The sequence below is a fragment of the Equus przewalskii genome, chromosome 1 (genome assembly GCF_037783145.1).
Source record: "Equus przewalskii isolate Varuska chromosome 1, EquPr2, whole genome shotgun sequence".
Classification (NCBI taxonomy): domain Eukaryota; kingdom Metazoa; phylum Chordata; class Mammalia; order Perissodactyla; family Equidae; genus Equus; species Equus przewalskii.
The window spans coordinates 30150345-30174822 of NC_091831.1; the positions used below are offsets into that span (position 1 = coordinate 30150345).

At 42.3% G+C, this 24478-nt stretch overlaps 1 long non-coding RNA gene and 1 pseudogene across 2 annotated transcripts in view; both read left to right on the forward strand.

Moving 5' to 3' along the window:
• The window catches only part of LOC139073787 (uncharacterized), a 63471-nt gene that overhangs the window by 12963 nt on the left and 26030 nt on the right, over positions 1 to 24478 (forward strand). The gene's annotated exons all lie outside the window — the stretch shown is intronic.
• LOC139078221 (large ribosomal subunit protein eL21-like) lies at positions 16395 to 17205 on the forward strand (annotated as a pseudogene).

Consider the following 24478-nt stretch of genomic DNA (forward strand, 5'->3'; position numbering starts at 1 on the left):
ACATTTTGGTGAAGGGTCCCAACATGTTGGCAGAGGCACTGGAAAAACTTCAGAAATTAATCGGTCCCCATCCCCACCTTGATCCTGTATCTTACACGTAAGAAGAGAAATTTGCCAAAGGCCATATTGCTAGTGACAGAGGTGGGTCTGTAGTCCACTATCCTGAAATGCCACGTTTAGTCCTCACACTTGCTGGTGGTGAGTTCAGGGCATAACACACGGTCATTGGCAAGCCCCGTCCCTATGGCCCTATATAGACTTCTCCATCAGCTCTCTGCACTGGCTTCCTTTTTGCTTTCAGGTGCCCCTGAAATTCTGAGTTCCTTTACAGAGTCTTCCCATGTTGGTACCTTTAGAGCTTTCATTCATTCACTCACTCACTCATTCGTTCATTCAATGAATGCCATGCCCAGGCCTTGTCCTAGATGCTATGAAAGATACAGAAATGAGTAAAGAGATGATCAGTACCCTTAAGGAATTTTCACTGATACCCTGTCTCGTCACTACCAATCTTAAATAACCCTGATAAGCATCAAACCTCTTTTGACCCAGGCCTGATCTGATGTTTGTGCAATCACCAAAGGCCAAAGAAGTCTTGTTGGAAGGGAAGCAGAGCTTGTAGCATAGTGATTAGTTGGGACTGTCTTTTCTATTGTAAAAGGTAACCAGTTAGACCATGAGCTTTGAAGAGCATCATTACAATGTTAAAGTGTTGAACAAAGTGGAGCTTGTTGCAAATGTAAGAAATGTGCAAGATACAGCCAACATGATGCTTGAGGACAGTTATGAAATTGCTGGCCCCAAATCAAGCAAGTGATGATAATTGACAGTGCAGAGTAAACACAGCTCTAACTAATAAATTTTCGCTTGGCATGAGTTTCAGTGCTTTTGCTTCTCTTTGTATTCTCCTGTGTGTCTTCTTGAGGGTCTTAGATCACTCTCATAGATAGCAGGTCAGTCTGCGTGCAGAATTCAGAGTTTAATAAAAACACAGAAGAATAGAAAGGGAGTAGGGTCTAGAGTCATAAGATTTGAGTTCCAGTTCTGTTTCTGTCACTTAAGAACTTTGTGACTTGGGCAAATAAGTTGAGTTTGAGTTTTCTCTTTGGTAAAAATGAGTAATAGCAATGCCTGTTTCATAAAATTGTCAGAGAGAGTGAGACAAAGTATGATAAAAGTGCTTTGTAAACCGAAGTCACTATACAGTGTGAGTAGTTATTATATGTTTTTGGAGCCAGATAGACCTGGATTCCAAGCCTGGCAGGAACCACTTACTTGCCATTTGTGTAAGTTATTTAACTTTCTGAGCTTCAGTTTCCTTATCCATAAAATGAGACTAATAATACCTATTTCTTTGGATCATTGTTCTAAGATTTATTTATTTATTTTTTCTGCTTTATCTTCCCAAACCCCCCTGATACATAGTTGTGTATCTTAGTTGTAGGTCCTTCTAGTTGTGGGATGTGGGACGCCGCCTCAACGTGGCCTGACAAGCGGTGCCATGTCCACACCCAGGATCTGAACCCTGGGCCGCCGCAGCGGAGCGCGCGAACTTAACCACTTGGCCACGGAGCCAGCCCCTGTTCTAAGATTTAAATAAGAGCATGTATGTAAAAGAGTGTCTACCACATTCTAAGACAGCCCACAGCCATTTCTAGGTTGTCGATGTTGGAATGGCAGTGACTGTGTCCCATTTATCCTTGTGTCCTTAGAACATGGCAGAGAGTGCTGCACATAGTAGACTTAATTTTGGTTGAATGAATGATGAAGGAAGCTTTGTATATGTGTCACCAGGCATAGCATAATCTATACTTAGGCAAAATCCTCATTGGCCAAGCAGAGCTACTCCTGGGTCAATTTCAACTTCAATTTTACCCCCATGGGCCCATTGCATTCACCCCCCTCCTTGGAGGAAGATGGGGTCATGATGCGCCCCAGAGAGTCAGTAGCAGCCAAGGGCTGCAGTTCACGGCTTGGGAAAAAGAAACAAGTTTCTAAATTGCCGTTCATCAATCAAGCAATCAATCAACAAATGTTTATTGAGCTACTACTATGTATCACACACTGTTCTAGGTGCTGGGGATTCAGTGATAAACAAGACAGGCAAGATTTCTGTCATGGGTGCCATTAGCCAGTGCAAAGAGTGACACCTAGAGTTTCTGTTTCTTTTCTTGTTTTCTTTTTGAGATGAGTGGGTTTGAAAATCTGGAGGTGGAAGCCCGGGGGAAGTTGCTGCAGTGACTGAGGCTGGGAAGGTGGTCTCTGAGGAATTCAAGGGTGTGCAAAGGACTGGAGAATCAAGCACAGCATAGTAACATGCGCTAGTCAATAAAGACACAGTTGACAGAGGGAGAAAGAGGAAGACGGAGAGAGAGCAGGAGGTTGGTGGGGGAGAAATAGAATTAGTTTTCTATCGCTGTTATAACAAATTACTGCAAGCTTAGTAATTTAAAACAACACAAATGTATTATCTTACAGTTGTATAGGTCAGAAACCTGACATGGGTCTCACTGGGCTAAAATCAAAGTGTTAGCCTTTCTGGAAGCTTCTAGAGCTTCTAGAGAATCCATTTCCTTGCCTTTTTGCAGCTTCTGGAGGCTGCTCACCTCCTTGGTTAATAGCACCCTTCCTCCTTCTTCAAAGCCAGCAGTGACAGGCTAAGCTCTTCTCAGCTGCCACCTCGCTGGTTCTCCCTCTGACCATTCTTCTGTAGTCAAGTCTTTCTCTGGCCACAGTTGGGAAACGTTCTCTGCTATTAAGGATTCATGTGACTAGGTTGGGTTCATGCAGATAATCCAGGATAATCTCCCCACATCAAGGTCTATATCCTTAATCACAGTGCAAATCTGTCGTGTAAGGTAACATATTCACAGGCTCCGGGGAATAGGGCAAGGACAGCTTTGGAGACCATTATTCTGCCTACCAGAGAAAGAGAGAGAAGAGAGGAGAGAGGAAGGGAAAAGGGGAGAAAGAGGGGAGAGGGAGGAGAGAGAGAGAAGAGAAGAGAGGAAGAGAGAGAAATATATGCCTAGTGTCTTTCCCAGAAAAATGGACTTCCAGTAATGAAACAATTAAGAATGCAGCTAGGGGCTGGCCCGTGGCTGAGTGGTTAAGTTTGTGCACTCTGCATTGGCGGCCCAGGGTTTCGCCGGTTCGAATCCTGGGTGCAGACATGGCACCACTCATCAGGCCACGCTGAGGCAGTGTCCCACATGCCACAAATAGAAGGACCCACAACTGAAAAAAAGAAAGATGCACAACTATGTACCGAGGTGCTTTGGCGAGAAAAAGGAAAAAAAAAAAAGAATGCAGCTAAAGTTCAACATTTTCTAGTAAATTATATTTTACTTTTTGCTGCACATTCAGCAGCTGTAGCCATAACATGACACTCAAAGCACAAGCTAGTGCTATTAACTTCTGCTTCGTCTTCTCGTCCAGGAGTCCCTGCTATATGCAAGCTATCTTCGAGTGTGCAGGCGATCAACTCCCTGTTAATTACACTTTATCTTTGTCATATTTCCATGTTTCCATCTGATGCAAGATGAGCCCTTGGGCAAAGTTGTGGGAGAGCTGACATTTGTCTTTTGTGCTACTCTGTCTTTGCCACTAAACAGACCCCTCTGCTTAAAAGGACATACACAACTATCTGAGGATTTTTTTTTTTAACTTTTTTAAGGTGTATGGCAAAAGACTGGATGGGAGTACTCTGAAATGGCAGTATTTGTTAGGTGGTAAAATTATGGATTTTTCTTATTTCCCTTTGAAACATTACCCACTGTTCTTTTGTATTTATCAATAAAAATATCTGTTCACAAGTGTTAACCATTTGCTGGAGACCTAGTTTTGCAACATGGAACTGAGAAGTGGTGATCAAGATTTGCATTTCCTACTTTTATTTCTGAGGAGGCAGCCTTGCCCAGAAGAGAGGACTACAAGACTCAGCTAGATCTGGGTTGGAGTCCTAATTCCTCCATATACACCCTGGTTGACCTGGGGCAAGTGACTCAGTTTCTTCAGATGTAAAATGAGGAAACTAAATAGCTTTTGTCTCCTAGTGTTTCTGTGAGATTAAATCACAGATGCCCGCAAACTGCTTAGTCTGGTGTCTGGCACGTAATAGGCCCTCAATAAACACAAATTGTTATTTTTAGAGCTCAAATATTCCTTAATCCAGCCCTCAAAGCAAATAGCAAATCTGTTATCAGGGACAGCAGGGGTGGTCATGTTCCCAATTTCTGAATGTGGCAATTATGGACAAACAGAATGTGTTTTTATTTGAGAACCTTCAATTTAGGTGAAAGCCCATAAGTGACTTAATTATATAGACAAACACTATTGGTAATGCAAGATATTAAGACAAAGAATAAAAAAGCAGTCTTCAAATTTATTTTCTTATTACTTATGGAGCACTTAGTATTTTCCAGGTCCCATAGAGATGGGTCTCTGTTTCCAAGAATTTACAGTGTACCAGGGGAGAAAAGAAATGAACACAAATAGCTATACAAAAAGGCGGAATACATAGCAAGAACCCTGGAAGGTTCAAGAAGGAGGTTTTCCTGGAGAATAGACAGGGGAGAATTCATGGAAGAGGTGGGCTTTGAGCTGGGCCTCGAAGAAGGGTGGGGTTTTGACAGAGTAATGCGGTGGTGGGAGTCATTCTGTGGTCATTCTGGACTGCCCTGCAAGCGTTTTCAGACACAAGCCTCCACTAGCACAAAGATTCAGTCCATGTTATTCCCAAGAGCTATGCTCTTTGAAACAGGGAAAAGTTTCAATGCAATGTTACGATGGTTCCTAAAATGATCAACATGCAACAAATTTAGTAACACAAGATGCTTGTTAAACAGTCTCTCAAAAAAGGCACATATCAAAAATATATGCACAGTATGTTTTCAATTATGTAAAATGCGCAGAATAAAGATGACAGGAAATACTTAAAAATGTTAACACTTATTGTGTCTAGGTGTTGGGATTATGGATTTTTTTCTTCTAAATAGTTATTTTGTGTGTGTGTGTACTAAACACCCAGAAAAGAATGTATACAACACATATGTTCAGTTTCAATATCAACAACAACAATAACATAAACACTTATGAATTCACCACCCAGGTAAAGAAATAAAACATTGCTGGTACTTAGAAGTCCCTTGTGTGACCCTCCGTACTTATATGCCTTCCTTTACACCCAGACATTATCGTTAACTATTTCATTAGAGTTTTTCAGCCTATGTGTGTTCCTTAAACACCATATTGCTTAATTTGGGGGGAAAAACTGAGTGTCAAACACAAATTTAGCTGTGTGAGGAAAGGACAATATTGTCGCTATTAGATGAAGGCTTCTAGAAGGAGGAGAGGTGAACAGAGTCTCCGGGTGATAGTCCTACCGTGGCATTCCTGAGAGTTTGCCTGAACCCTCTGGGAGAAGTCAACAGACAAGACCTTAAATAAGTTTTGAAGTCTAGGACTCTGGAACCAGGGAATTTAGAAGGGCTATAGTATGGGACAGAGACTGGATGTCCAATAATAGATATATGGCCAGAGGGAGTGGCTGCTCTGTATGTTTTGCTTCTAAGCACCTGTAGACTCCCTCTAACTCTCAAGAGTAGATCCAAGAAGACCTCTCTGGAGTGAAATGAATGTCTTCACCTGGCCCATTACCTGGCATGGAAGGGGGAGCTAGGATTAGATCCACACATGGTGAGGGCAAGCAAGTATAGATAAGAGTCTGGGGCAGGCTCTCCAGGGCACTCTGTCCTCAGTTTAAGAAGATGGTATAATGGCGGAGGAAATCCTGGTGATGACAATGCTAATAATGTCTGGTCCTTGAGTCTTACCGCTCCAGTCTGAACTGGCTGTCCTCCTCGGTGGGGGCAAAGTGCTCTCTTGGGATCTCCATCACTCTCTTAGGGACTCCCTCCAGCCTCTCCTAGGCTGGCTTATTGGTTTCCTGTTCCCCGTTCTCTTCATGGTTATTGCTTTATTTTGTAGGAGCACTACTTCCAAAAGCTTTTTGAAAAAGGAAGGGTACATGAGAGGTCAATAGTTTAAGACCTTGAACATCTTAAAACGACTTTTATTCTACCTTCGTGTTTGTTGATAGTCTGGTTCTAGAATTCTTGTTTGGGAAATAATTTTCCTTCAGAATTTGAAAAACATTGCTCCGTTGTCTTCTGCTTCCTTGTTAGCGTTAAGAAGTCCCAATCCTCTCTAAATCATCTGTCTTTTCTCTCTTGAAACTTGTAGAAACTTTTCATTTTCCTCAATGTTGTGAAATTCCACAATTATGTGCCTTATTATGGGTCTATTTTCATCCATTGTGTTAAGCACTCAGTAGACCCTTTCAGTCTATCAATTCAGTCCTTCAGTTTGGGAAATTTTCTTGGATCATTTCATTAATTTTTATCCCTTCCATTTTCTTTTCTCTCTCTCTCTCTCCTTCTTCTTCTTCTTTTTTTTCTTGCTGGGGAAGATTGGACCTGAGCTAACACCTGTTGCCAAACTTCCTCTTTTCTGCTTGAGGAAAAGTGGCCCTGAACTAACATCTGTGCCACTCTTCCTCTATTTTGTATGTGGGATGCCCCCACAGTGTGGCTTGACGAGTGGTGTGTAGGTCGGTGCCTGGGATCCAACCTTGTGAACCCCGGGCTGCTGAAGTGGAGTGTGCAAACTTAACCACTATGCTGCCGGGCCAGCCCCTCTCTCTCTTCTGTTATTTGGATATTGGATCCTTTGGACTGATCCTCTATTTTTCTCTTCATTCCTCCTTCTCACCTCTTTGACTTTTTGCTCAACTAGGAGACTTCCTCAATGGTATCCTCCTCCTCAATAAGAGCTTTTCATTCTTGCCTTATTGTTTCTAATTCTCCAGAGCTCCTTTTAATTTTGTCCTCTGAATGTCAGTTCATTGAAACACACATCCTACTCTTGTGTCATGATTGCAATATCTTCTCTTATTTCTTTGAAGCTAATGTTGATAATTTTCAGGGGTTTTGTTTTCTTCTCTGCATAATTGCTGTTTCTTCCGTTACATTTTTTCTGTTTGTTGTCATTGTTGTTGTTGTTAGGTTTTACTTTTGCATTTCATGATAATGGCTTTCCTCAGCTATCTGGTCATACTTGAATGTCTGGTTGTGATTAAGAGTGGGCACCTAAAATGCTGATCGGACCTTCCGAGAGCAGGAGTGGGGCTTTGGACTCTGAGCTCCACTTTATGGTGATTTGGGTGAGTTGCTTTTTGCAGAACTGCTGATGACAGGGTCTTTAGGTATTTCCTTTGGGCTCGTCAAATTCTCAGGCAAGAACTTTCCAGTCTCCTGCCTGATGCTGCCCATTCAGAGATTTGAGGATTCTATGGTATCACTGGATTGGTTCTCAGCTTTCTCCACTGCTAGCTTGGGATTCAACAATCTTGATTCTGTCACCTGTCCCCAGTCTTACAATTGGGAAGTGAAAAAATTAAGGAATAAACAAACAAAGGTAAGACTATGGTGTGAGCTTCAATTCTGGATCCTAACATCCAATTTCTATTTCAGAAAGGAGTCAGACCTGTGTGGATGTAAAAATCAATTGAATTATCTATGTCCTAGATTTTCAGCCAACTCCTTAATCACCTGGGGTAATGGAGGGAATCCTGGATTCCCAGAACAGCTAAATGTCAGAATTGGATGCCACTTGGAATCAATTCAAGCCTGACATGTACAGAAGAAGAACCCCCAAGCCAGTCACCTGTATTTGCTCCAGAAGGCATTCTCTGAGCTCTGTGTTTGCCTGACCTAATACACACTAGCTCAAGATCCTTGTGCACACATCTCCCAAGGGAAGAGAGGGAGCCCAGAAGTCTGGATCTTGAGGGAAAGGAAACTTTCAGAGGCAATCTGTCCCATGGATCATGTGCTCACAGAGGCACCAAAGCAAACTATATGCACGTTGCCTTATCAGGTTTTGTTCTGAACAATTAGGAAGGGCTTGGTCCTGAAGGAATGGGTCATAGAGTGATGGAGGAACACCTCACCTCCATTCCCCAACACGGCCAGTCTAAAGATGGAACCCCAATTTCCAAACCCATCATTAAGACTTGTGCCATGGGGCAAGTCAATACAAAACATTGTTATTCCTAGCAGTCTCAATTGGTAGAATCATAGTAACAAAACAAAACAAAACAAAACAGGAATAAGAGGCTTTTAAAATGATCTGAGATGTCATTCCAGTTGTTCTTTCTTTTGTAATTTTCCTCACCTGGTAATGTACTGACTTGGTTCCACATCCTCCCTTTTTTGTTTCATTTTATTTTGTATTAAACTGTAATTTTATTTATTTTTTTTGAATAGATATCAAGTTCATGTTTTTCAAATTTCAAAACGTATGGGTCTCCTGTTTTCTCATGTGCCCCAGCCCCTAGTGTCCTTCTCTAGAGGCAATCAATGTTATAAGTTTTTAAAATGTAACTTTCGGAAACATTTTGTGATTATACAAGCAAATAAGTGCATGCTCTCTTTTTTTTGCCTTGTGCACAGATGGTAGCATTCTGCACATACTTTTCTGCATCTATGTCCCCACCAAATAGCATTTTTCACTGCTGTTGTTTAATGTACCTCTACATAGTATCCCATTGTGTGGATGACCCGTAATGTATTCAACCGATCCACTCTTGACGAACTCTTATGTCATTTCATCTCTACTTTTTCTTTTGAAGGCTTCATTTTTTAGTATTTTTCCTCCACTCTTCTTTCAGATTTTTATCTTTTTAAAAAGAGTAAGCATTTAGAATTTTAATAGGCATTGAGAAATCACACACCAAAAAGGTTATAGCAATTTACAGTGCCACCAAATATATGAAAGTGCCTGTTTTGCATTATTCACAATAGCCAAAATATGGAAACAACCCAAATGTCCATCAACAGATGAATAAAGACAATGTGGTATATACGTACAATGGAATATTACTCAGCCTTAAAAAATAAGGAAATCCTACCATTTGCAACACCATGGACGAACCTGAAGGACATTTGTTAAGTGACAGAAGCCAATCATAAAAGGACGAATACTGCATGATTCCACTTATATGAGGTACCTAAAATAGTCAAACACATTGAAGCAGAGACTCGGGGAGGGGAAAAGTGGGGAGTTGTTTAATTGGTGTAAAGTTTAAATTGTGCAAGATGAATAAGTGCCAGAGATTTGTTGTACAATGTAGCACCTATAGTTAACAATACTGTTCATGCATTAAAAAATTTGTTAAGAGGGTGGATCTCCTGTTAAGTGTTCTTAACACACAGACACACACACAAAGGGACACAAGGAAACTTTTGGAAGTGATGGATATATCTACTACTTTGATTGTGGTGAGGTTTCATGGGTACACGCATATGTCCAAACTTATCAAATTGTATACAGTAAATATGTGCAGTTTTTTGTATATCAATAATACCTCCAAAAAGCTGTTTTTTGAAAAAGAGAAAGTGCCCTTTTTTTCAGAGTTTCACCAATATGTTATTCTCAGTCTCTGAAATATTCACCATCCAATAGGCTTTATTTGTTTATTTCTAAGTATCATTTTCCACAATCTAATAATACACACAAAAAAGTTGCTAAGTAAAATTTACAAAATACAGAGAAGCAAAATAAGATGATTAAAAAAATAACCGTAATCCCACACAGTAATAATCAAATAATAATTATTATATTCTTTTTCTTCCTTTTTTTGGTACAAATATGGTAACATGCTACATATATTTTTTCTTAACTCAGTTCTTAAAGTTAATAAAATATGAGGAACATTTTCTATATTATTAATTACTTCCCTGTCTGTAACACCTTAAAATTTATATTATGAAAAATGTGAACCATGTAAAAGTAGATAAAATATTAGAATACCATAATAAGCATCCATATATACACTACCTAGATTTAAAAATTATTAACATTTTCCCATTTCACTTCTTTTATTTCTTTTTCTTTGCTAATTATTTTAACACACTTTCTGGCCCTCGTGACATTTTACCCTACATATTATTTCCTAGATTTTAGTAAAATCACTCTTCCTCAGTGCTCTCCCTAGAATACATATTAAAAGTGATTTCATGTATATTTACATGTATATGCATAGGTATACATACATATATATATAATTATGTGATGTTATAGTATAATTATGTGATGTTATATATGTTGCATATATTTATATTTTACATATGTAAAACTACATGATAGAATTACAGGGCTTCTCTGAGGCAAAATGGTGGAACCAGGCAAGCTCCTTGTCCTGAAGTACCCAGCACCCTTGTCCTTTTTCTAGGGACCCAAGAAAACCATTCACACAAAGTTGCTGCGGAGCTTAGAAAAATCATAAATATTGAATAGCACATAAGTCTTTAGAAATTTCTCTTTAAAGCAACATTAACTGTGAGGTGGCTAGGGAAAACATTAACATCCTTATTTTATAGACCAGAAAACCAAGGGTCCATGAAGTTAAGGACTTGCTATAGGCCACACACTAATGAACAGAAATGGATTCTAACTCATCTTCAGAAGCAAATGTTCTTCCTCCCAGGAGTTTTGCATCTTAAAAGAGGGCTGCAGGAGAGGATGATGCTTTACACCCAGGGATGAGTCAGTGGTGTGAGATTCTGGGCTTTGGAGGAGTTATTTTGGGAGAGCGCTACCTTTCCAAAGACCAGTGTCTACCTCCTCCACCTGGAGTTGGGGGTGGGCGCATCAGGGTCTGCCTTGAGGCAGAAAGCAGTTGGAGAGATTTTGCAAAGGGAGAGCTAAAAGGATTTGGGAATTTGCTGGACACTGGGGAAGAGGAAGATGCCAAGGCTTGAGCTTGGATGAAAGGAAGAATTTTGGCTTGCAGTTGATTTTGGGGAAAGGATGACAGTACCCATTAACTTTGGCATATTGCCTTTGGAAAACATCTAGAGAGCAGTGTCGAGTGGTCATCTGGAGATTCAGGATTGAAGCTCAGAAAAGGGATCTGTAAGACTGTAGAGTTAGGAATCATGGAAGCAGAGGTGATAATAGGTAGAGGCCATGGCAAGAGATGGATAGAGATAGAGAGAGTGGAGAGGGCCAAGGGTGAGGTCATATGTAGATCACAGGGAGAGGGAAAGAGAAAACCAAGAACAAATGAAGAAGACAGAGAAGAAGCATCAGGGAGAGAGAATAAGAGGAAGATGGTGTAGTGTCGCCAAAGTGTGATGAAGAGTCCCATCACCGAGGACAGGGCCTGCCAACAGACCAAAGGTTGCAGGACAGTCAAGGAGGATGAGAACTGAGGAAAGGCCCTCGGACGTGATGAGAGCTGAGAGCGTGTTACTGGACTGAGTAGTCTGGGGAAAGAGCAGGTTGAAGGATTATGAATGGGGCGAAGTACGAATAAAGTAAGCATGTACCACTTCACCACCTCATGCTTCTCTGCAGGGGTCACTGGCTCATGACCAGGGCAAAGTAATGGGACACTCCTTCCTCTCTCCCTGCTGCCCCAAGTCCCAGCTTCCATTCTCTTGCATGTATATATTGCATTCAAATCTGTTATTTTTCATTTAAACTACCTTCTTCCTAAATAAAAATATTGGCAAGAGACTATAATACAAGGCTCTTTGCTCTCCACCACCTTATGCCCTACGTGGTTCCGCCCTTCAAAATATTCATAGGGAAGGTCCTAGTAATGGGGAGAGAGTTTCTGTGTGTTTAATTAAGGTATAAGATACATATAGGAAGGTGCACAAATCTTAAGTATACAGCTTAATGGAAAATTATATAGTATATGTCTGAGTAGCTACTATCCAGATCCTGACATAGAACACTTCCAGCACTCTAGAAGGCATTCTCAATGCCCTTGGCTGTGATTGTGGAGACCTGGTCCAACTCCACAGGTGAACCCACGGTGGGGAGAAGTCCTGACTTTAATTTTAGCTGCCCCTGAGTAGTCGGATACACGATGGTGAAACGTGTGTGTGGACACTGGACCACCACCTGGGTTTAAATCTCAGTTCCACCACTTACCAGCTTTGTGAACTTTGGCAACTTTCTCAACATTTCTGTGCCTCAATTTCTGTAAGAAGGGGCAATAATAGTACTTACTTGATAGAGTGATGGAGAAAATTAAATGAGGCACTGAGAATAGCGCCTGGCACATGGTAAGCACTCAATAAATGTTAGCTCTTTTTAAGCCATTGGTGGGAATTCCAGGTGCACTACTGGAGCCAATAGAGCATATATTTAGGAGTGGGTCATGTCGATCCTTCAAATCCCATCCTTAGTCATTACCACTCACTTACAAGGAGCGAGGGCTTTTCACTACCTCTCCCCAATCTCTCCATGGGATCTCTGTTCTATACCTGGGCACTACACACAGCTGAGGAAGTGGCGACGCCAAACCGAGCTCTGGTGTTGACCTTATCAAGACTTTTCCATCACACTTGCTGGGTCATCGGAAAGGCTCGCTCACTGTGCAGGCCAGCCAGCTTCCAGGGAATTCATCAGCGGGCTGGAACTGGGTGTGTGTGACCCTCAGCTGCTCCCAGGGCTTTCCCCTTCCTTGTCCCCACCCAGGTTCACCTCTGGAATTGGACCAGTTCTCCACAATTGCGGCCAGGGTGACAGCAAGGTGTGATGGATGGACAAGGAGCTGTGGAGTGGCAGGGCTCTTGGTCAGGAACCCAAGGCTGTGTTTATGAGAAGGAAGAGGCTGTTTCCTGAAGCAAGCATAATGCAGCTCTAAAAAAGGCAGAGGAAATACATCATGCAAGGGAGCGTAACCCTGGGAGGACTGCTGGGAATCCGAGTACCAGAGAAGCCCTGGCAGGTCAAGGTGCCTCTGACAAGACCTTTTTTTATAGGCCATTTGCGTGAGGGTTTGCTGCTGTTCCCTGCAGAGCTGACAGCCACTCAAGGTCTCAGTGGGGAGTTGGAAGCTAATCTTAGCTGTCGCTTTCCAGACCTTCTCCACTGGCCCTGCTGATGCATTTAGAAAAGAAATAACAAGCTCTATTGTTTTAAAAAACTGCAAAAATGGCGATTTTGGCTGTTGACTCTTGCACTGCTGCAAGTAGATTGGGAGTATCAGCTTTTTGCCTTCTTCTAAACCCAGGACAAAAGAAAATTTACCTGGATTCTCCCAGTGGTCAAGAGAGATCCGAAAATGTGTTTCCCCCAAAAAGTGTTAATATCTCTCTTTATCTCTAAGGATTCTTGTTCCTCTGACTTCTCTAAAGAGCCTGCTGGAGATAAAGGAGACTCAGCATGGAAGGAGCTCTCTGTATTAGACCCACTAAACAATAACTCCTCATTGTCTCTGCCAGCCCCTGGCCACCACTATTCTACTGTCTGTCTCTATGATTTTGGCTACTCTAACTATCTCATATAGGTGGGATCATACAGTATTTATCTTTTTGTGACTAGCTTATTTCACTTATATCAATGGCATAATGTCCTCAAGTTTCATCCGTGTTGTAGCATGTGTCAGAATGTCTTTCCTTTTAAAGGCTGAATAATATTCCATTGTGTGTATATACCACTTTGCTTATTCATTGATCTGTCAATGGACATTTGGGTTCATTTCATATTTTAGCTGTTGTAAATAATGCTGTGAACATGGGTGTACAAATATCTCTTTGAGATTCTGCTTTTAATCCTCTTGGATATATACCCAGAAGTGGAGTTGCTGAATCATGGGGTAATTCTATTTTTAATTTTCTGAAGAACTGCCACGATGTTTCCCACAGTAGCTGAACCATTTTACATTCCCACTGACAGTACACAAGGTTTCCTATTTCTCCACATCCTCACCAACACTTGTTACTTTCTGTTGTTTGGATAGTAGCCATCCTAAAGGGTGAGTGAGGTGGTATCTCATTGCTTGGATTTGCATTTCCCTAATGATCAATGCTGTTGAGCATCTCTGCATGTGCTTACTGACCATTTGTGTATCTTCTTCAGAGACATGTCTATTCAAGTCCTTTGATCATTTTTGAATTGGGTTGTTTGTTTTGTTGCTGAGATTCTGCTTCCCTTTTATAGGACACTTATGATTACATTTGGGGTCTACTTGGATAATCCAGAATAATCTCTCCATTTCAAGATCCTGCAAAGTCTCTTTTCCGATTTAAGTTAACATTCACAGGTTTCAGAGATTAGGACCTGGACATTGAGGGCCATAATTCAGCCCATCACACGCTTTAATGACCATAGGAATTTATCGAACATTTACTGTGTGCTAAGTACTGTGCTAGGTGCCTTTAATGCAGGTACCCTTCTAATTCTGCCCCCCATGAAGTAGGTACGGCCTCTAATTTGCAGATAATAATAGCGAACACTCGTTGAATTCTTAGTATCTGCTAAGCTCTCTTCTTGGACTTTAGGTGTATTAACTCTTTTAAGTCTTACAACAACCTACGAGATAGGTACTATTATTACCTGCATCTTAGAGATGGGGAAACTGAGGCATAGGCAGGTTAAGTAATTTGCCCAAGATCTTCTAGCAGGAAGCAAAACTGGAGTGCGAACCTAAGCAAATAGCTACTAAACTTTCTACCAATTCGGCTTTGTTCTTCTTACTTCATAGGAGAAATTTTACCTGGCTCTTTATTGTCTTTATTCCACCTACAAGGTGACAGTTGTACTGTGATCTGAGGGTCACCTAGAACGTCAGCTGGCCAAATATCAGTTTTTTCATTCTCTGGGTATATTCCTTTGTGTTCAGTATTGCCTGTATATCCCCTTTGAAACTAAACATTCTTAATGACTAACATATTAAGTCATTAATATTGTGATGTGAATAGGTTTACTGGGTAGATTTTATAATAGAAAGAGAAGCATGAACTTGGAGGGTTAAGAAAGAGAAAGCTGGGATGATGTCAGGGTCAAAAATCATGAAGTGGACAGAGGAATGGGGAATAAAATGATCGACCTTTCCTGAGAGGAAGAGGTCATGCTGAGGAGGGATGGGGGGCGGGGGAGGGAGAGAGCGAGAGAGGCATGACAAATGAGAACTGGAGTATTATGAACCCACGAAAGTCAAGTTTGCTTCAAGGTGACCAAGCTGAAAGTGTGGACATGAACAGCAGGAGCAGACACTTTACTGGGAAGCGAGGTGGAGAGAAGAGATCATAAAGAGGACTCACGCCATCAGATTTTTCAGATCAATAAAATCCCAGTCCCTCGCTACAATCTATTAGTTCAAGAAGCATTCATTAAACTCCTACTGTGTGCTTGAGGTTTTTCAAAGAGCTGCCATTGGAGAGGCTCCCGCCATCATGAGGGCAATCATGAAGTAACTCTGGATTGCAAACTGGCAACCCAGGAGCCTGATTCTGGGAGAAATATTTTTGCCAGCAAAGCATTTTGAAATGGAATTAGATTTTTTTTTTTGTTTTACTTTGAGCACTTCTTACATTCTATATTGGCATATTTCCAACCCACTTCATGCAGCACTTATCCAGCCCCTGAAGGCATTTGAATTTACAACCTTTGGGATAAGGCTTTTTCCATGTGATAGAGGCTGCCAAACTTTCAGAATGAAAGCTGTTAAACCAAGGAAAAGTACGCTTACAACCATCTTAACTCTAGAAGGTCACACACCTGACCTTTCAGCCTCATTTGTCCACTAATCGTACCCCATTAGAAGATCCATATGTCATGAATTTTACTGCTACGAATTATAGGGTCAGATCATATCCCATTTTGTCATCCACCCTTGGATCTCCTGGGGACGAAGCTATTTCTCCTTTTGAGTAAATGGGAAGTGTTTGTCTCAGTGGCTTTTAATGGGTGGGCAAGATTGACCTTTAGCCTCCACATGTACAGGGGTTGTGTGGCAAAGAGGTGGTTTGGGCCGAGACTCACTGGGGGTTGGTAGGGGCTGAGGAACCAAGGTTATATCAAGTGATTTTGCCAAAAGTGATAGGATGTCAGAGCTAGAAGAGAGCTTAGATTATTCATTCATTCAACAACTATTGACTGAGGGCTGGCATTTTGCTAGGTACTGGGGTCACAGCAGTAAAAGAGAAAGTCCCTACCCTCATGAAACTTGTGTCTAACAATGTAGTTCCTCAGAAATCATGTGTGCAGTCCAATGACTTTATTAGACAGACAATGGAACCAGCATCAGAACAGGCACATGAATGGCCTAAGGTCATTTATTTGGCTTGTTAGTGACAAAACCACCACTGAAGATAAGGTTTGACACTCAGTTCCCAGGCTTTTTCCACTTCTTACCTCTTTGTCCTTCTTAATGGTTTTTATCTGCCTTCATCTTCCACAATGATCTATCCCAAACCATCCTTCTAGTGAGGTTGACTTTATTGAGCTCCCCTAAGCTTAATTATCAATTGATTCTTCTATCTTAAATACACTTTTTTTCTGTTGGAACTGCTGTCTTCCAGTAATTTGCCAAAATGACCAACACAAAGAGAAGGAGGAGCGATGACTGTTATCTGATCTCCAGGCCTTTTAGAAAGCATGGCGTTGGTCCTCTGGTCACATATATACAAATCTACAAGAAAGGTGATACTGTTGACACCAAGGGAATGGCACTATTCACAAATGAATGCCCCACTAAAGTTACCATAGCAAAACTGGAAGAGTCTACTGTGTTACCAAGCATGCTGTTGGCATTGTTGTAAACAAACAAGTTAAGGGCATGATTTTTGCCAAGAGAATTAATGTACATATGAGCATATTAAGCACCCTAAGAGCCTAGTTAGCTTCCTAAAACATATGAAGGAAAATAATCAGAAAAAGAAGGAAGCCAAAGAGAAAGGTACCTGGGTCCAACTGAAGCACCAGCCTGCTCCCCACAGAGAAGCACACTTTTTTTTTTCCTGAGGAAGATTAGCCCTGAGCTAACTGCTGCCAATCCTCTTCCTTTTGCTGAGGAAGACTGGTCCTGTGCTAACATCCATGCCCATCTTCCTCTATCTTATATGTGGGACACCTACCACAGCATGGTGTGCCAAGGGGTGCCATGTCGGCACCCGGGATCCGGACCAGTGAACCCCGGGCCACTGAAGCGGAACGTGCACACTTAATCACTGCATCACTGGGCCGCCCCCCAAGAAGCACACTTTTGTAAGAACCAATGGAGAGAAGCCTGAGCTGCTGGAACCCATTCTCTATGATTCATTGCTTAGCAGGTGTAAAAATAAACAAATAAATAGAAGACCTCTGGACTATGAAAAACAAAAGCAAAAGAAAACTCCTTAACTACCCCATGGAAAAATCAACTCTATTTGTTCTCATCATGCTTAGGAGTAGAGGACAGAAACTGAATTTTAGGTCCATCACAATCTAATTCCCCTCCGTCCTAGGGTATTTGACAAGATAGTTTCCTGGGGTCATGAATCAGTTTGTCAACCTGCAAATAAGCCTAGCCCTCTCTGTGTCTCTGAATATGGATGTCTGTGTGGACGTGTGAGTGTATTCTTACAGTTGGTGACCTTGTCTTTTCTATCAACTTGGAATCACCTCCAAACTACTGGAAGTGAGAGGTTATGGTCTTTTGTTTTTGCTGAGGAAGATTAGCCCTGAGCTAAGATGAGCCCTGAGCTAACATCTGTGCCAGTCTTCCTCCACTTTATATGTGGGTCGCCACCACAGCATGACTGATGAGTTGGTGTAGGTCCATGCCCAGAATCTGAACCCATGAACCAGGGCCACCAAAGCGGAGCTTGCAGAACTTAACCTGTACACTATGGAGCCGATCACAATTTTTATAGTAATATGAGTATGTCCAATGGTTTCTGTGGTTACCTGATACATGTTTTTGGGCCATTTGATTCCCTCTGCTTTCTACCCTCAAATTGCAATTGCAATTTAATGTTTAAAGGGCTCAAACACCTTTGGTGGGCAAATCTCCCCATGGAAGAATCACAGAGCTGATGAAACCATCCTAGGGTGTCTGTGCAATAATGATTTCACTGAAGTTACTCAGTGTTTCTCCAGCCTCACCCCAGCCTCTGGGTGATGGACACACAGTTTTGGGAAGAGATACATATAGGGCCTAATTCTAATAATACCTTAGATTTCCTGGGCACTTGGTGCATTTCATGGTACTTTCACATATACTGTCTTCATAACCAGCTTGGGAGGTGTATTGGACAGATATTATTATCCTCACTTCATTGATGAAAAGCCCAGACTAAGAGAGGACATGAGATTTGCCCAAGGTCATATGGTGAATCAGCAGCAGAACTGAAATAAGGACCAAAAGCTATGGACAGTTAATAAGACAAGGACAGAATGGAAAACCTGGAGAGTTATCATGAAAGGATTCATCAGGCCAATATATGAGGCAGGCAGCCATAATTTATTGAGTCTCTACTATGTGTAAGGTACTGTGAGAGGTCTTTTATGTATATTACTGCATGCAAGGTCATAGAAAACGTGGAGTTGTGATTATGTGTGGAATGACTTTTTATGATCCCAATTTACAGAAGAGGAAATTAGGAGTCCCAAAGGATGAGTAATTTGCTCAAAGTCCTGGAAAGAAATCCATTCACCCTCCTTTTACAAGAATATCCCAGTGTGTATAGATGACCAAGCCCTAGTCATTCCTTAGCCCCACCTTCAGTCTCTGCTTCCTTCTCCTCAGCCCCCACTCTCATTATCAATCTTCATTTTCACTTCATTTTCAAGTTTATTCTCAATCTCAACCTCATTCTCAGTTTTAACTTCATCTTCTCCCCATGATCAGGGAGAATCAGTTTCAATAAATAGTGGTTGATGATAAGGAATTTCACGTTTCCTGAGTAACTCCACCTAGTCTCCAACTTGCCAGCACAATTTCTGACATGCCGTCTTTCTCACGCCAGTCTGTAGATAATCGTTTTCAGATATTTCTGTTGAATAAGTATCGTTTTCTCTATTAATCTGTAAGCCCCCTCAGGATGGAAATTATGGCCATGCTTTGCTCTCTAGACTAAGAAGCTAGCATAGCTATTTTTGAATTGTAGGAAGTTAATATATGTTTGTTTCCAGTGATGCCATGATTACACTCATATTGGGTACACAGGATTTCTTCACTGATCATTTTCATTTGCTTTTTGTGTTGGATCCAAAAATTCGTCACCTTTTCATATTTTCATGATACATTATTTATTATTACCATTAGATTTTACTCAATGTATTTGTTCATTCAACAAATGTTTATTGTGCTAGGTAACAGGAATACAAAAAGAACATGTCACAATCTCAGACTTCAAGTTTTGAGGCATCAACTACGTTTTTCTCATTTTGAAAGTGTTTTATTTATTTTGGCTCTGTAGTTGTAGTTGTTTTGCAGGCAGTAATTTGACCAAAAAGAAGAGCCATAATTTCGTAAATAACTGTTAGATTATTTTTGCAAATGCCAGGAGAGACAGCAGCTTCTGAGGTCCAGCATGATTCTTTTCAAATGGTCTTTAGCCACAATATGGCTGAATTTGCTCTTACATTTGGCATGCCCTGCCTTCCTCCAGCATTCAACTAGACTCCTCTGGCTATTTCCTTTTCATGAGGAGGAAGGTTAGGTTAAATAGAAGGGCCACCCCAAAAGTAGTGAGAGGCCAAAGAAGTATTAAGAACAACTGTGCAAAAAAAAAGGAGATCCTGGGGCCGGCCCCGTGGCGCAGCGGTTAAGTGTGCATGTTCCACTTCGCTGGCCCGGGGTTCACTGGTTTGGATCCCGGGTGTGGACATGGCACCACTTGGCAAGCCATGCTGTGGTAGGTGTCCCACATATAAAGTAGGGGAAGATGGGTACGGATGTTAGCTCACCGCCAGACTTCCTCAGCAAAAAGAGGAGGATTAGCAGCAGATGTTAGCTCAGGGCTAATCTTCCTCAAAAAAAAAAAAAAAAAAAAAAACCAGGAGATCCTTTTGTGATTCATGGTCTTTATCCTGAAAGGAGACTTATCTACTACCGTGGAATACCACCATCTAAAAACAGTTGTAAGATGCCATGGTCAGGGAATATGACAGACTGGAGATGTGGGGTTCCAGCCAGATTGAATGTTGCTGAAGGACTGTGTAGTGGTGCAAACTGCCCTTTCTTGTCAGTGTGCTGATTTAGCTCTGGAGTAGATCAGTATGTGAAGGAAAAGAAGGGGACAGGGTTCCCTTTCCTAGAAAGCTCTAAACAGGAAGACGTTTGTTGCATCTTTTAGAAGACATCCAACTAGATAAAAATGATTTTGTTTCTGAAAGCATAAAGAGTAAATTTCAAAATGCCTCCTCCCTACATATAGCATCCACCAATGTAACTGTTTGATTAAATTATTTTTATTGTCATAATTTCCACTGTCCAATGTAGTTCACTATGGTGGTTTTGCAGTATAGACCAGAGCAAGAACTATTTCAGGAGAATGGAGTATTGGATATACTCTGTGGTACACTGCAGGTAAGAAATTGGTGAGCATCCTTCATCCAGTATCTTTACTCTTTCCTACATCTTTGTTTTTCTAGATCTTCGTAATCAGAGGCTCGCTTATCTCCCTACACTTATTTTCCATATGGTTCCTCAATCAAAACCCCTCTCATAGTTTAGGCCAAGTTTCCTCACTTTCATCCCTCCCCCACAGGATACAAATCCCTTCCTCAGTTCCCCTGGGGAGGAATGCCTTTTCTGCCTTTCCCAATCCTTTCCTTCCTCCAAGGTCCACTTGAGACCAATGTCCTCCATCAAGTCCTCCCTGACAGCTCCTGCCCAGTTCCCTCTTCCTTCTCTGACCTCCTACTACACAATGGTCTGTGATAATAATAGCCTTCAGTGGCCCAGTGGCTGACAAAGCACTCGCTCACTTGTGATTTTCACAAGCCTCTGAGGTTGGTAAGGAGAATTTTCTTGTCACCTCAGAGAGAATGGAAAACCATCCCAAGGCTGTATTGCAAATGGGAAAACTGGGACATCAGCCTAGGTCTTTGAAGTTTAAAGCTTTTCCATCATAGTCTTTTGTGTCTATCTCACACTTCTTTCCCCAATAGTGCCTAGCTCAGAGTTAAGAAAAATCAGGTGCTCCAATAAGTCTTTGTAGATTGCTCTATTGACTTTGTCAAATCTTCGTCTTTCTTCTTGCAGCCCACCTGCTCCCAACTCCAAGTCGCTATTTCCACCTGTCATGAACCATGAGTCTGCAAAGCACCAGAGATCTGTTCTTCCCAGATACCATCTGTGATGGAAGCTGTATCTGGGGGGTGGGGCTGGGTTCTGTTCTCTGGGGATGCTGTCTGTGAGGGGCATGGTCTCCCTGAAGAGCTGAAGAGGGACGACATCTCTAAAGCGCGGTAGAATGAGGACATGATTTCACTTGTTTGTTATGAGCTCTTTTCTTTTTTAACCAAAGAAAAGGGTATTTAAAAAACCACTAGCAGGGAAAATCTCTCTTCTTCGGCTGAGTGACATTTCATGCCTGTTCATATCGTTATGTCAGTCTTTGAAAAATGAAGAGCTTAAAGCAGTCTCTTTCCTCACTAGACAAAAGGAAGAGCTGGGTGTTTCCCTGGTAGGAGACCCGCATGTGACGAATGAAGCATTAGGATTCGGGCTGAGTCACTGGCATTGGGAGGGTGGGGGTCACAGCCTTCCTCTGAGCTTTCAAAGCCAGCGGATGCACTTAGGGCCGTAGTTACACACACCTGTTGGTGGCAGCCAGTGCTGGTACCGTCAGCATCTGGGACATGGCTCAGGTAAAATCTCCAGCTGTCTTTCAAAATGGATCTTCTCTAGATCATGTGGGCTAGTGTTTTATTTACTTTGAGTTTTATTTATTTATTTTTTTGGAGAGGAGGATTGGCCCTGAGCAACACCTGTGCCACTCTTCCTCGGTTTTGTATGTGGGTCACTGGTACAGCATGGCTTGATGAGTGGGGTAGGTCCACGCCGGGGATCTGAACCCACGAACCCAGGCTGCCAAAGCGGAGCGTGCCAAACTTAATCACCATGCCACTGGGCCAGCCCCTAGTGTTTTATTTTTTAATAACTTTAAAAAACAATTTAGGACTCACGATTAGTTGCAAAATAGTATAGAGAGTTCCTGTGTACCTTTCACCCAGCTGCCCCTAATGATAATATCTTACCTAACCATAGTTGTTTGTTTTTAATGTAGAATCTATGAATAAATGCTGTATTATTATCTCTTATGGTTCTGGGGATTGATGAGCTCATTTGGGTGGTTCTCATGTGGTGTCCTTCATTCAGTTGCTATCAGATGGCAGCTAGGCTAGAGCCATCTGAAGGTTTCCTCATTCATGTGAAGCTGGGCTGGTAAGGCAGCTCTTTCTCCACGTGGCCTCTCCCAGAGGGTAGCTCTGGCTTCCTAACAGCAGGGCGGTCTCAGGGTAATCCGATTTCTTATATGGTTACTGACTTGCTCCAGAGCAATTGTTCCAAGAGGCCTGGGTGGAAGCTGCAAGGCTTCTTATGATCTAGTCTTGAAAGTCCCAGAATATCACTTCCATCACATTCTATTGGTCAAGCAAGTCTCTCAGGCCAGCCAGATTCAAGGAAGGAAGAATTCGACTCCAGATCACAACAGGAGAAGGAGCGAAAAATGGACAGCTATCTTTAAACTACCACAACTGCCCCGCAGCTTGGTGGTCCCTAAGTGAGTGGACAGACATGCTAAGGAAGAGCTCATTGGAAGTGTTACTTATGTCATTAGTAGGATAAGTCCTTATGTCTGATTGGCCCCATGAGAATTTTACAGTCACAGTGTCACAGCACTAGTGGGCAGCGTATGCTCAATAAGTGTTGTCTGACAGAGCGATTGAATCACATTCTCAACCCAGACATAGTAAGTGGAAATAAATAGGGAAATAGCAAATCTCTCTGTGGACTCTGTGGTAAATCCTGGAATTGCCCTTGAACTGTTCCAGCTTCCATTCTTCAAATAGGCTGGAATCCATGAGTTTTTGCCTCATTTGTGTCTGTTACAAAGCAATCTGCCTGGAGGAGACAAAGCACTGTGCTAGGTGCTAAGTGGGGTTCCAAGATGACTCATGCATGGCTTCTGCTCTCAGGAACATTCGTAACAATTCCTTCCTGCCTGTCTGCTGGGGTCTTATTTTCTGGCCTGGGTGTTAAGCACGACTGGAAGAATGGAGAGGCGCTAGGTGGCGAGGGGAATCAGGGGAAGCAACCGCCACATTGTTGTGATGGCTAAAACAGGTTCACCAGGTTGTTCCATGAGGAAATCAGCAGCTTGCTTCTCAGACAGCAGCCTCTACATGAGGGAAACATCTTCTGGTTCTCTCTCAGGCGGAGAGCAGGAGATGGGGACTGGCATGTTGGATCTTGACTTTTTTTCTAAAACATTTACCGTCTTCCGTGCCCAGATATCAAATTATCCAGGGGACAATTCTGTGAGCACACATTGTACGGGTGGAAAGAAACCTTTGCCCAGTGGTGGGGACCGTCCAGCTGGAGGTGGGTGGCGTTGGGGAAGGCTTTTCGGTAGAAGCACAATGGGCTTCAACCGAAGCTGGGGAAGCGAGGAGAGAGCTGAGAACGAGTCCAGCACTGCTTGAATTGAGGGAAAGGCTCAAACTGAACAACTCAACTGACTTGTCTATTGAATGTGCTTCCTGTGATCATCTTCCTCAGATAAAAGATGATTGAAGTTTCAGTCCTGGGGTTTGTGGGGAGGAAATTGAGTGGAGAGGAAATTCGGTGGAAACCGAAAATGGGTGTGTCTGACAATGGTAGAAGAATTGAGTGAAAGGGCTCCATCTGGAGGCCTTTTTTGGTGGTGGTACCAGAAAAATGGAACCAGGGTATCTCTAGGCAGTGGTCTTGGGGTCTGAAGAAGAGAGGAGGAGAGTCCTTGCCTGAGACTCCCTCATGAACAGTGTCAGAACTGTGGAGTCCTGGGTCGATAGAATGGGCTGGAAGAGAACTGTGCGTGTCTGACTGAACCCTGAAGAGTGTTATTAAGGGGACGGGAGAAAGGCTGCCTTAAGCATGCGGGTGGGTGGAGGGAGAAACTGTTAGACAAATTCCAAGGGTTGGGCTTATGGGAAGCCTCCTCAGCTATGGTATTGCTAGTTCTTTGGATGTTCTATCATACCGCCGTGCCCTTGCCAATGCTGTTCCTTCTGCCTGGAATACTCTCCCCTCTTCTTGGGCCTGGATGATATGAGGTCTTAAGGTTCAAGGGAAGCTTCAGGACTTTAGGGGGAACTTTTCTGATCATTCTCAATCTGGATTAGGGGCCCCTCTTCTGTGTCCCATGTGACTTGGGCTTCTCGTTGGGCATGATCTCGAGGAAGGTAGGATTGTGTCTGTCTTGCTCCCTGTAACATTCCTAGTGCCTAAAACTTGAAAATTCTCATTAAATACCTATTTACTGAATGAAATACCTCTGTTCTAGCAGTTATCATAGATATGAATGTTGTGTGTAGACTTGTCTGTCTCTCCCACCAGGCTATGAGCTTCCTGAGGAGAGGGACCATGGCTTACTCATCTTGGTTATCCCCAGTACATTAGCTCAGAGTCTGGGAATTA